At 42.4% G+C, this 7,958-nt stretch overlaps 1 long non-coding RNA gene across 1 annotated transcript; it reads left to right on the plus strand.

Annotated features, from left to right (window-relative positions):
* Positions 1–205: 205 nt before the first annotated feature.
* Positions 206–7,952, plus strand: LOC125486427. Its single transcript, XR_007265096.1, has 3 exons — positions 206–270; positions 460–534; positions 6,218–7,952. It is a non-coding gene; the product is annotated as an uncharacterized LOC125486427 (long non-coding RNA).
* The last annotated feature ends 6 nt before the right edge of the window (positions 7,953–7,958 follow it).

The following is a 7,958-nucleotide window of genomic DNA, read 5'->3' on the forward strand; positions in this document are numbered from 1 at the left end:
GGATCTTCATTTTGTTAAACTTGTTTGCTATTAAAGCTGTCACTAGGTTTGCTGCAGTGCAGTCTCTCATCGTGGCCTTGGGTGGGAATTTTATTCGGTTACGCAAAACCTATTGAGATTTGTGACAGACACACTGCAACAAAAACGATTGGTACGCGGTTGTAAATGTGTTTGAAATGAACTAAATATTTCCTTTCTTCCACATAGGCTGAAATTGTCAAACGATTGAATGGAATTTGTGCTCAAGTCATCCCCTTCTTGTCTCAGGAGGTAACTGCATTTTAGTTTAGTTTGACTGACTGTGTTAAAACCGTGGTGCCAATGCAAGAGTCATTAACTTTTCATGGTGTCGTAGCTCGGCTTCTGATTTGAATTGTAAAATAATGCTTAGTGCTCACCATCTCTCCATTTTGAAAGGCCGTGGTTTAACTATATTTGTGTCTTTTGTTTTTATTTCAGCATCAGCAACAGGTGGTACAGGCCATAGAACGTGCAAAGCAGGTGACTGCACCAGAGCTTAATACTGTCATCAGGGTATGTCCACTTTATTCATCTGCATATGTGCGCACACTGTCACTGAGCCCAGCAATAAGGCTTGTATCAGAATCCTGGTTCACTCTTTGATTTATACTTCAAAGGCTGTTTGTAATGCCAAAAGATGGTTTGAGAAACGTGCAGTTGAGAGGTCGGGGGTTGGGGGGTGCTTGGAGCAACCTAAGCAGTTACTTGTAACAATGCAAACTAGCAATAAATTCGCAATTTTCCCTAATTCTTCCAGAGGGGACTGATTTCCTTATAGAACAAGTAACAATTCCGTCAGTTAGCACTATCTGCCTCTGGTGTCTAGCCCAAGTGATGTTGCTCAAGTATTCAACCACACAGAACACCACAGCTAAGTCTCGGCCTGCCCTCCCTAATATCCTCGTAGGAGTCAAACCTGATAACCAGGTGTGAGAGCCCTGGCTGTTTCTCCTCTTCTTCCTGCCTCCTTTATTCCCATCCAGAGAGAGATTTTTAATCAGTGATGGAATTGAGGATTATGGGGCAAAAGCAGGAAAGTGGAGTTGAGGATATCCAATCTGCCTTGATCTCATTGGATGCGATGAATGGTCTACTTCTGTTTCTATGCCTTATGTTGTAGTGATTTGGAATTTTTCAATGAGGCAAACTGACCCAGTACAGGCTGGAGGATTGAATTTAGGACCTCCAGAGAATGCACGTTCGTCATGCAGCTTTTAAATGCTTTACATTTTTAAAATGTCTCCCTAATGCTCTTAGATAATCTGACATTAAGTATTTGATGGAAAGTGAGAGCAGCCAGTATCTCTGGGAGACTTACCTTAACACTTACTGGCAGAAGAAGACGCCTTCCTTCCTTTGTGACCTTGCCTCATACTTCAGCCTCCTTACTTGAAGTCCTCCAAAAAAAGCATTGCTGAGTAAGTCTCCTCCTCATGATAATTCAACTGCCTGTTACCATACTGCCCCACTTAAGTCATCCATTTGAAGCACAAGGCATGATCACTCTAAGGGAATAGCTTCTAAATTGGCACTTGGCTGTTTCTGGGCTGCCTTTCCTTCAGCCATCACCCTCCACTAAGCAGCTGCTCATGTGCCTGTGGGTCAATATGCTGGCTGCTTGACCATGGCATGTTATTAGTCTTGTTTCCTTCTCTTGCAAGAGACAGCAAAGATCTATTGGGAGGTGATTTGTCCAATGTTTCCAAATCCGGTGTAAGTTGACTATTTACACTGTAGGACCTGTGTATTTTACAACGTTGATGATTCTATAATTTATCACTTTCATATTGTTGTGGAGACACACTTTGACTGGTTGGAGTGGGTCACCTTGGCACTGTAGCCATGCAGAAGGAGGCCATTTGGTCCACAGTATGTGTGCTGACTCTGAATAAGCAATTCACTTAATACCATTTTCCTTGAAATCTTGCACATTGTTCCCTTTTCAAATAAGTTTAATTCCCTTTTGAAGTCTGCCTCCACCACACTGCCAGGCAGTGCATTGCAGACCTTAACTACTCAGTGTGAACGTTGTGCTCCTATTGCTTTTGCTTCTTTTTGCCACTTACTTCAAATAGGTATGTGCTTATTCTCGATCCTTTCACTAATGGAACAGTTTCTGGCAATATTTAATCTGCCAGACGCCCTATGAATTTGAATACCCCATAAAGTCTCCTCTTAGCTGCCTTTTTGCCGAGGAAGGCCGTCCCAATTTCTTCAATCTAACTTCAAATTTGTTCCTTGAACTGCTCGAGTTAATCAGTGGAATTCTACAGTATTCACTGCCGCAGAAGGCTGTGGAGGCCAGGTCATTGAGTACATTTAAGACTGAGGTAGATAGGTTCTTGATTATCAAGGGTTACGGGGAGAAAGTGGGAGAATGGCGTTGAGGAACTTATCAGCCATGATTGAATGGCAGAGCAGACTCGATGGGCCGAATGGCCTAAGTTCTGCTCTTGTGTCTTATGGTCTTAATCGCTTCTGTACACTCTCTCCGATGCCTTTACATCCTTGCTAAAGTGTGGTTTCCTGAATCAGATGCAGTTGCGTTCACACCTGCTGCCACTCTGGTGCACCTCACGTTTCTGAGTTCTTTTTGTGTTTTTTTTATAAAAAAAGCATTCTGTCCAGGACCTAAAGGGAAACTTTTTCATGCAAAAAGTGGTGTGTGTATGGAATGAGCTGCCAGAGGTGGTGGTGGAGGCTGGTACGATTACAATATGTAAAAGGCATCTGGATGGATACATGAATAGGAAGGGTTTGGAGGGATATGGGCCAAATGCTGGCAAATGGGACCAGATTAATTTAGGATATCTGGTCGGCATGGACCAGTTTGACTGAAGGGCCTGTTTCCATGCTGTACAACTCTATGACTCTGTTATGACACACCTGGAGCAGGTGGGACTTGAACTCAGGCGTGTCTAGGCCAGAGATAGGGACATTACCACAGCACCACAAGATCTCTTTTATTATATTCCAACTCAGTACATTTAAATATTTTAAAAGGCTGTAAATTGCAGGTGGGTGGATCAGACTTGAGGCTGAATGGCTTACACCTATTTCTCACGTTCACAGAGTCATAGAATCAAATCGTACTGAAGAGGCTTTTCAGCCCAATGAGTCTGCACCAACTAAACTACGCTCAATCTACACGAGTCCCAATTTACAACACTTGCTCATAGCCTCGAGTGTTACAATACATCGGGTGTTCATCCACATACTTTTTTAAAGGTTGAGCTTTCATGTCTCTCCAACCCTCCCAGGAGGTGCATTCTACACCCTCTCCCACCTTCTGGGTGAAAAATATTTTCTTCAAATCCCCTCTGAATTTCCTGCCTTTCATTTCAAAACTTGTCTCCTTGTTATTGATTCTTCAACTGAGGAGTACAGCTGCTTTCTTTCAACCCCGTCCACGTCCCTCACTATCTCACGCACCTCTGTCAGGTCCTCCCTCAGCCTGCTGTGCTGTAAAGAAAACAACCTGAGCTTACCCAGCCTCTCTTCAACAGCTAGGATGCTACACCCACTCCAGTGCAATCACATTCTTCCAACAGTGCTGTGACTGGAACTGTATGCAGTACTCCAGCTGTCGCCTAACCAAAGTTCTCTATAGCTCTAACATAACCTCCCTGCTGGTTTTATTCTTTGCCACAATTGATAAAGGCAAGTGTCACATCCGTCCTTTTATAACTATCCCATTAACCTGTTCTGCCACCTTCAAGCGCCCCAAGATCCCTCTGTTTCTCTGAGCTTGCTAGTGTCCTGCCATTCACTTGAGTACTCGCATGTCTTGTTAGTTCTTCTAAAGCACATCACCTCTCACTTTTCAGGCTAAATTCCATCTGACCATTCTGTCTACATCCTAAAGCATTTTTTCTCACTGTCAACCACCTGGCCAATCTTTGTGTCATTCGCAGACTTACTTATCACCACTCCTGCTTTCTCATCTATATTGTTTATGATAAAAACAATAAGGGACCCAGCACTGATCCCTGCAGTAGACCACTTGACACCAACCTCCAGTCACACAAACAGCCTTTTGCCACCACCCTCTGTCTCCAACCACTAAGCCAGTTTTGGATCCAACCTGCAAAATTACTTTGGACCCCGTGTGCTTTTAACTTCTTTATCAGTCTCCCATGTGAGATCATATCAAAGGCTTTGCTGAAATACATGAATTACGACAATTGCATTACCTCCAAGTACACACTTGGTCACCACCTTGAAAAATTCAGATTTGCTAGGCATTACCTGCTGACAAAGCCATGCTGACCATCCCTGATCAAACTTTAACTCTCCAAGTGGAGATTAATTCCCTTTTCTTTCAGAATTATTTTCTAATCATTTTCCCACCACTGATGAGAGACTCACTGATCTGAATTCCCTGGTTTATTTCTACAACCCTTCTTGAAAAATGGAACCACATTAGCTGTCCTCCAGTCCTTTGCCTAGGCCTCTTATCTATGGTATGATGTGTCACTAGTAAACTGATGCACAGTGTCCCCTGGCTTTGCTGAACTGGTTTAAACTCTTCTCAACAGCACTGTCTAACCCACCTGCAATGATGTTGGTCCCATTCTGGTTGAGGTGCAGCCCATCTCACTTGTACAGGTCCCACCTTCCCCATAAATGGTCCCAGTGATTCAGGGATACTCCCTCCTGCACCATTTCTTGAACCATGCATTCATCCGTCCTGTTCTCCTGTTTCTGTTCTAGCTTGAAGTGTTTTGGGGCATGCTGAAGTACTAGAAGTGAAATATACACCCACTGTTGGAGAAACTTGGCAGGTCTGGCCGCATCCATGGAGGGAAACAGTAAATGCTTAGAGTCCAGTGATTCTTTGTCAGAACTAAATAAATGAAGCTTGGTTGTGCTGACACTGTCACTCTTGCTCTCCCAATCATATGGGGACACCTTTCTTTGGGATCATTTATCTGGATGAGAATAATTTTGGCTAAGCAGATGAAGTTAAGTCTGTAGCGTGGTGGGTGACTTGGCAGAGGGAATTTATTTCAGTAATATTCAACCGATATCCAATTAAATAGCATTCCTACAGAACGTGTTAACTATTTGAGACTCTGCAGATGCAGCCAGATCCGTGGAATTTCTCCAGCATCATCTGGGTTTGTTTCAGATTTTCAGCATTTGCAGTTTTTGGTTTTATCTTTCACCCTGGGCAAGAATGAAGATTGCTCTGTTAACTTCAGTTTTTTTTAAAAATCTGAAACAGTGTGATTAGCCTTTGTATAATTTACTATTGAGAAATCTATTTCTTTCTCAACAACAAAGGGCCCCAAGGTATTGGGGAGAGGGTGTAAGAGGATCATAATCATCACCTTGAATGGCAATGTCAGCTCAACGGGCTGAATGGCCTACTCTTACTCCTGTTTTCTATGCTGTTGGTTTTGATATGCGGCCTTTTGTAGGACTGCAAAAGGCAAACTACTGTACATTTGAGCAGGGACAGGCGAGTGAGCTAGTTGAGGGAATTTTGTTTCCACGTACAGAGAGAAATGTCCTTGTATGGTGCTGCTCTTGAATCTACATCTTTTTAAAAAAAAAAAATATGAAATGGGTCATCTGGGGGAAAAAGGTGGCCTATAATATACAGTGTGAGATGATTAATGCCAATTTAATATTCTCCCGTGGACATCACTACTGTTGGGTTTCAATTTAACTCTCAAATCCAAAACAGGTTCCTTTTAAAAAGGAACCTTAGCCATAAGAGTAAGTGTTTCAAAAGGAACACCAAATATAAATTGTGCAGTGTGAGTATGCTTTTCTGTAATGGCATAGAATGAATTGCCAAGCTTTTAATCAAATCTCATTGTTCGCGTGTTTTATAAAAAGCTTAAAGCTTCGCACATTGTAACGTGACATTCTCTGAACCCCTCATAATAGATTGGAGCCTTATGATTCACTCTGTGCCATCTGTTATTCGATATGTTTTCAGCCAGTGGGATTGAGTGCTTGATCTGCTATTGTGCCTGGTAGAGCTCAGCACAATAATAAATCAATTGCTCATTTCTGCTTATCAAAGGAGAGAGCTATTCCTTCCTGAATATGAGTGTAATATTGCATTAAAAAGAAGAGGCCTTAGCTCTCCTATCCAAACAACAAACCTGTTGTTTTTTTTTCCCTCGCCCTTTGCATACCTGATTCAGCCTCTGACCGTCTCCTCCTTTTTGTGTTCCTGCAGCAGCAGCTTCAAGCACAACAGCTGTCTCACCTCCATGGTCTCACGGTGCCACTCACCCCCTTACCAGCTGGCCTGCAGCCTCCTGTCATCCCTTCAGTCAGTGCCAGTGCAGGACTACTGGCGTTATCCAGCGCCCTGGGCTCTCAGATCCACCTCGCCTCAAAAGATGACAAGAACCACCATGATGGTGACCACCAGAGAGATGAGGGGGTACAGAAACCTGATTAGGAACTCTTGAGGATTGCGCAACACAAAATCCTTAAATATGATCTTTGGTGTTTGTTTTAATGCCTGTATATATCTCGGAGGTGGCAATTTTGTGCTGTGTATGTTATTATTTAGGAGAACAAAGCCTATTTTAAAGCTGCAGTATATCAAAAGCAACTTTGTTTTGGCATGAACAAAGCAGGGACACACTAAGTATGAATTTGCTTCAGACGAGGGCATAACTTATTGGCTTGTCCACCTGATGGACGTTCTAGTATTCAGCATCTTCAAGATAAAAGCTTCTGATTCAGCCTGTCCATTGAAATTGTGCGTGACAGGAATTGCCTTTCCAACTAGTTGTCCACATAATTGGGCTGTTGAGTGATTTTTGTTTCAAGTCAAATGACTTCTAAAGTGCAGATCAGTACATTGTCAGAAACCAAAGCAAATTTGCCAAATTGATGGTAAGATGGCTGATGTTCTGTGCTGTTGAAATTGCCATATCTTTGACCTTCTTTAAATGGTTGGCCTATTAACACACTCTAAATCAGTTACATGGGAACAAATCTTTAAAAGGAGAAAAAAAAAATTTATATATCAGAATCATCTTAAACTCTAATTTCATCTGAATGTCTGTGTTATTGATCTATAAAAGCTTGAGTACACTTTCTTTTTGCTGCCTAAGATCTATATTCCTTGTTGGGATTTGATATGCAGTTCCAAATTTCTCAATCACCTTTTAAAGTTTCTGGAGTAAAACATCTACTGACCAAGATGGAGACGATCATTTAAATTATTTTATCATCTGCTTGTTTCTGGATGGGGACAAAGAATGTAACGAGAGTTGACTTCAGAATTTGGTGGGAGAGCTTAGCAAAATATTCTTCTGTTGGATTGTGTTAAGCCATCAGAATGGGGCATAATCACCAACATACACCTCAACTCAAAGCAAAATAGGTGTTTCTATATTGCGCAGTGTTTTCCAAAGTAAGCTCAGACCTTTTATAGATCTCAAAGTATCAGGGGGTGAATTCTGAACATTTGGCTGTACAATTGGACATTTCAAATGCCGCATCGGCAATAAGTTGGGGGGCTGTGCAGTTTGCGGGAAAGGTGCAACCAACTTTGTGTTGATGGCTTTAACTTGAACTGTATAGATAACACTGGGCTTGCAGTGCATCTGAAATGTGCTTGTGCCGTGGATGGTTGTTCTTTCATCCAGACTAATTGTACGTTGAGAACGATTCTCCCACTGAAATCTACACTTTGCTGACTATACGAGAAGAATTGGGAAGGGGATCCATCAAGGCAATGAAGGATCAAATGGGAGAAGTTGGAGCTGCAAATGTGTTCCTGTTGGCTGCTAGTTATGGTTGGTGAAGGACATGTGTATGCCATATTTGAAATTCATGGTTTTCCTGACCCTACCTCCACCATTCCACACCCACCCCCGGCCCCCCAAAAATAAGAAAATACTAAACCAGGCTTCTGTCTCAAAGACACACCACTAACATCCATGAGAGAAGAAACATGC

The sequence above is a fragment of the Rhincodon typus genome, chromosome 29 (assembly GCF_021869965.1).
Source record: "Rhincodon typus isolate 14 chromosome 29, sRhiTyp1.1, whole genome shotgun sequence".
Classification (NCBI taxonomy): Eukaryota; Metazoa; Chordata; class Chondrichthyes; order Orectolobiformes; family Rhincodontidae; genus Rhincodon; species Rhincodon typus.